Genomic DNA, 6,707 nt, shown 5'->3' on the forward strand with positions numbered 1-6,707 from the left:
TTTTCATGAAATTTTCCAAGAGACAATCAAGAAAGATGCATGAAAGTTGGGAGGCAACAGGGGAATTTTGTTTGCTATTGCCCTATTTGCTCCTTTTGCCATACTCCACTTGCTAATCTATATGTGGTTCCCTTTTAAAAGCAAAGAAATTGCTTTAATTATTTGTGGGACAAACATCTAGTGATGTGATCTCGTCATATGATGTTCCTTATTTTACAAATGTGGTCTATGTTTTTCTATTTTACTTAGTGGAACATTAAGTTTAATTAAGTAAATTATTAAACATTAAATACTATTTGATTGCAAAGTTATTAAGGATTTACCTTTTACCATAGCAGACTATGATTAATTATACTTAAATTCTTAAACAAATAAGTGTTAGACAGTTATTCATGAAATTAAAATTGTTCATGACAGCCTAAGTTCATACACTGTTTTGTTGTTGAATATTCACAAATGTTATGGAAAATATATTACTTAGTAAAACACGTGAATATTTTAAATAAAATAAAAAAGAAACACGTAATGCACGATTTTATTTTTATTATTATAGTAGAAAGCCAAAAAATATTATAAGCTTGAGTTTATTAAGGCAAAGACAAAAGTCATAGTACGGCAGTCGGCACCTGCTGTCGACTTCCGAAATTGACATGGGGCTCCTAAGTTACGTGGCAACTCTGTGTTTTGTTGATAAGAATAAGATGAAACCGGCCGCACATAATCAAATGAAACGTGTTTTTTTTTTCTCCTTTCCAAATGCTTATTATTATGGAGTATAAATAAATAAATATATGTATATATATATATATATAAGAGCAACCAAAGCATCTATGCTTTATTTTTTTGACAAAAAAGTTTTCTTTGTAATAAAGAAATTATATTTTTAAATCTAAAATTTTTTTTATTTGGTAAAATAAATTTAAATTTTTGAACCGAATTTTTTAAAATATATATCTATTATTGAGTCAAATTTAATCAAATGCACCAAAATTTAATTATTAATTTATAAGAAAAATGCTTTCTTTGAATCTCTTTTTCCTGATAAAGTCTGAAAAATAAAATTGCCTTTAGTCGGTAAGGCACCTATTTATTACCTCATTATTATTTAATAGCATCAGTTGCCTTTCAAAAAAAAAAAAATTTAATAGCATCGGTTATTGTTTGATTACCTGCTTATATTACCATAAAGAAAGAGGGTCATATTCAAAGGTTCTAGTCAAGGATGGTTCTAATTGAATCGATCAACTTAATGAGACTAGTAATGTTCGATCTAGCTTGAGGTTATCTAATACGTATGGCTTGACTGTCAAATTTTGATTAAACTTATCATTGATGGCTTCTTCTAAAATGGGTATATACAAAATTTGGCTTATCTAGATCAATTTTTTAAAAAATTGAGGTTTTGTAGTTGAATTTCCTTTACATATTTCTTCAAACTTTTTATATGTACATTGACAAAAAAAGAAAGACATGAGCTAAAAGCTAGAATTGATAGTTTTGTATATGACACAACAATATAATATAAATTTTAATGAGTTTAATTTTAGGCTAATCGTATTTCTTATATTAACCTTGTCAACTCATGTCTTAATTGCATCAAACTTATTTAGTGTATGTTTGACTTAACTTTTTTTTAATTTATTTATTTCTTAAAAACAAAAATCAGGTCAAATATGATCTTTTAATAAGCTGTTAAAAAAAGTAATTTTTTTTAGAACAAAATTTTTAAAAAAAGAACTTAAAAAAAACCTCCAAAGAGAAGCTTTTTCTTCTCTTCTTTTTAAAATACAAGAAAATTTTAATTTTTATTCAAAAAATATCCTCATTTGTTAAAAATAATTACAATATTACTCTCTAAAAAATACATTTTATGATAATTTTAACAAAAATTATAACTTATAAAAAAAACTTATAAAAAAAAATTTACCAAACAACTTTAACTTAATTTTAAAAGCTATTATTTTTCATAAAATCTTCATAATAACTTTTAAGTTAGAAAAAAGTCAAGTCAAACAGGCTTTTAGTCTGTTTAAAACTCATTTAAAATACGATTAGTTAACTCATTATCAAGTACCCGTATAACTTGTGACTCGTTTATTATTTATTTATTTAATCATGTTCACGTATCGCATAGATACGTTTAGTACACAGTTAAAACATATTTATTGATCCATATAATATTAATTTTTTTATAATAATTAAAATTTATTGACATTTATTATATTTGATAAATATTATAATTTTTATAATTTTTTATTATAAATTGAATAATAAAATTATATTTTCATTCAATCGTTTTAATCATATTGATCGTGTCAATCGTGTGTTAATCATATTAATCATACAAATATATTATAAATTGTATAAATTTTAATTATATTAATCGTGTCGTATAAAATTAAACTCAACACATTTAATAAATATATTAACTATATCGTGTCATACATTTATTAAACATATCTTTATCCTTTGTTAAGATTTTGACACAAATTAAAATATGAAAATATAAATTATTAGGTCTACTAAAAACTTTGAAGTTTTAAACGTGTGCAGAACTGCACACGTTTACCTCTGTCTTTTCTCAAATTTGCGATCTTAGTTTCCAAAATATGTTAGACTCGATGCAATGATATAGATTACTTTATACATCCAACATTATGAATCAATTCCTTCAACTTTTTATTAAAATTCAACAGAGAGTTGGTCCTCTGATAATTACATCTCAAAATTAAAACTGACATATCAGTTAGGATGGAAAGCGATCGTTAAAGTGAATTTTCTTTTCACCCATACCATTGGCTGCTTGTCGCCACCATATGCAATCATCCCAGCTAGAATTTTCAGACATGTTCAAAGATTCCATGGTAATTAATCACCAAATCAGCTGCCTTGGTGAAATCTACTTGGCTTCCAATGTACCCAAGTTGATTGATTTCCTGGTCGTTGTCGTCGTCGTCATTAAGCACTAATGGACATGATTAACTCCACAATTAAAATAAAGTACCAATTAGTTTACTACTATCAATCATGTAGATATTTACACTACTTTATGATAAATGTGAGGTTCTGGTTGTTCTAACTGTAAAATTGCTGACATCCATGGACAAGAAATGAATCCAAGCTGGGCAACCTATTGGTAGGTTCATGATTCTTTCGTTCAACACTCTTTTTCTGATTCATGAGAAGGATCAAAAACATTAGTTTATTCTGAAATCAAAGGAAGATTACAAAGTTTGGGTTGATTTAATAAAGTTGGTGACCTCATCAAGTTATAATCTTTTTCTCAGATGTTTTTTGTCTTGAGAGATGGACAGTGGGCTGTGACAATGAAGGGGGATGGGTCCATGAGCTCATCGGCCCTCCAAAAGTCATATGGAAGTGGACTATGGTCCCCTAGCTTCACCAGGGAAGGAGCCTTTGGGTTGGACGCGGAGACAGGTCAATGTGAAGGCTAACTTGGGTGCTTAGGTCATGAAGCATGGGTGGGTAAGTCCTAAATTATGTTCCCTACTTGCTTGTATATTTTTATACTGTCTGTTCCTTTCTAATGTACTGATTTGAACATAACATAATTTTAATAGAAAATTTTTTGAGGAAGAAACTTGGTTACTGTATGAGTCAAGAAGATGATATGGAGACAAATTACGGCCTAGAATTCTTTTGGTTTTGGTTTTTCTCTATTGATGCTAGAAGCAAAGGTATGTGTACATTTTAGAGAATATAATTGTTTAATTTCAAAGCTTAAACTACTGCATAAGGATTTAAGAGCATGTTTGGTAGTAGGTTTTAATACGCCTCTTCAAAGAAATTGATTGCATGAAGAATTAAATTAAAGTTTTGATACTATAAAACGTCCAAGAATTAGTCAAATATAAAGAGATTCAACGATTAGTAAGCAAAAGCCAAAGAACTAAGGGTGGCCCTCTTTCATGCACATTAATTTTAGGTTACTCCACAAATACAGTATATCATATGCACTTACATGTGAATTTTATTTGCCTAATTAATTATATAATGACTGATATTTGCAATAACTACATCTTAAATTTAATTATAGTTCTAAGAGCGTTTTGACGGCAGATCATGTGTTCATGTGGATAGGGCTTTGTTGAAGTGGACTAGGAATGGAATGAGAATGGCAGGCCATTGCTCACAGATTGACAAGTATTTAGATGCTACATGAATTGATGAATGCGACAGAAAGGTTCTTGGCACTTTTCTACAGTTGGTGTGAGGGCTGAAGGCTTGAAGCTGGCTCTTTCGGATAAGAGAAAGAAAAAAAATACTCAATGATGAAAAGAAAGTTGAGCAGCACAGGGCTTTCTCCATGACAAAGTTATAATAAGACAAAGGTTATGCTTGGAGTCACAAGAAAATGGCTTAAAGGGTCATCAGGCTCGCTTCGTATTGGAGTTGAAACGATGTGGTTGGTTTCTCATTTTACATAATTAAGCAAGGGCTCCTACTAGGTTTAAAAGTTGCGTGTCCCAATTTGCTCATCTTTTTGTTTGTTCTTCAATCTTGAATGCTGAATCGTAGACCAGATCCTCATTTTTTCATTGTAAGCATAAGATTAGTTGGGTCCACCGTCGGCGGTATGGCCGCATATATAGATAATTATATGGACGGTGGCCTTCTACTAGGTTTACCATACCCAATGCTTGTTGATTGCACCTTCCTTCTTGAAAACAAGATTGCATCAATCCGATTGCATTTTTTATTCCAAAAAGTAATAATAAGATAATAATAATAATAACAACAGGTGTGGCTTGAATTTCAAGTGTTAGTCTATTTGTAAACTTAGATTGCTTATGTGATGTTAATAGATAGTATATAAATTTATATTAATTATTAAAAATTAAAAATTTCAATTTCAATTGCTTTTGTTAATTAAGCTTGAACCAAGGATAAGGTCCATAAGGGCGGCAATTTGTGTTAGCAGATCATAATTGTTTCCTGTAAAATGAATGGACATAAACATGAGATGAGTAATTAATCGGTTCAAAGTTTTTGACATGAACATGTCATGTTTATCCCACAAATTACACAACATGACATAATAACATATTTAAATATGATTAATTTATTTAAATAAAAACAATAAGTTATTTAATATATTATAAATATTAATATTTTGTAAATAAATTTAAAGAGATTACATATACTTGTTGAGTAATGTGAGTTAATATATTAATACGATTAATTAAATGCATACAAATGGATTAAGTGCGTGATGCTGATACATATATTTTTTTGATTGAGTCTTCCATTTATTGATATCAAAGTACAACAATTTTAGAAAAAAATGAAAAAGTGTTATGAATATTTTTGTGAACATCCATTTATGTTATATACATCTAAATTTGAATGTAGATTAGGTTAGGTCAACATTAAGATTTAATCCATCTATCTAATCCCTTAGTATTATTTTCATCTTGTAAATTCTATCAAGATAAGAGGTTATTAGCCTATAAATATACCCCTCACTTTATTTGTAAATACACACTTGAATAAGATCTTCTTACTCCCTTTAAATACTTTCTCTTATATTTTTGTTATAGTTGTTTTTTCAAATTATATTTTATAACACATTATCAGTATGATTTTCTAATTTCTCAAGCTTTGGTATTATTTTGTTTTCACCATCTTCAAGCTTCAAAAGGATTTCAATAATAAGGTTTTGATTTTTAGTTTTAGCAAACCAAGTCAAATGTTGGTATTATTTTGTTTTCATCATCTCCAAGTTAATGCAACATCATTTAATAATTATGATCATGAACATGAAAGAGGTCGTCATAATAATTTATATTAATCATTATTTTAATTCTAAGAATAACTTTACCCTATTAGGAGTGGATGAATACTTTTAATCTATCAGGAGTAGATGAATATTTTTAACCCATTAGGAGTGTGTGAATAGTGGAAAGATATAAAAAAAAGATAAAAATGTACAAAACAAAAGGAATATAGAAAATGTACTGTCATCGATGTGGCATGAAAATGAAAGGACATTGGTCACGTACTTGTTATATATCAAAACATCTTGTTGAACTTTATCAAGCATCATTAATTGCTAAAAAGAAAATGTTAAACTTTATTAAGTATCACTGAATGCTAAAAGTGGAATTAATCAATTTATTTGTATGTTTTAGTATAACTTTATCATGAAGATATTTTTATATATTTTTATTATATTTAAATGATATATTTTTATTATATTTTTTAGTTAATAAATTATATATTTAATATTCTCTTATGTTAACTTGTAAGTTTCTTATTATGTAGATTATCTTATTGAAAAGAATATTGATATTTATTATATTTATCTTATTGGATCCAAGATCAATGATGTAAATATATGTTTAGCAGACATTGCTATAATGTACACTATATTTAAAGATAAGAAATATTTTTCACACTTGACAATAGAAGAAACTAATTTCAATAAAATATCTGGAAGTACAAGATTAATTAAAGTTTCGAAAGAGCCAATATTTTACTACCTAGAGGAACAAAGTTTATAATAGAATATGTGTTATTTTCTACTAAGTCTTAAAGAAATTTATTAAGTTTTAAAGATATTCATTTGAATAGATATTATATTGAGACAATGAATGAAAAAGAGACCTAACACCTGTTTATTATGTTAAGAAAAGTAACTTGCTTTATTCTTTGGATTATACTACACAAAAATTATAATGATTGAA

This window comes from Theobroma cacao, chromosome 4 (assembly GCF_053813885.1).
Source record: "Theobroma cacao isolate CCN51 chromosome 4, ASM5381388v1, whole genome shotgun sequence".
Taxonomy (NCBI): domain Eukaryota; kingdom Viridiplantae; phylum Streptophyta; class Magnoliopsida; order Malvales; family Malvaceae; genus Theobroma; species Theobroma cacao.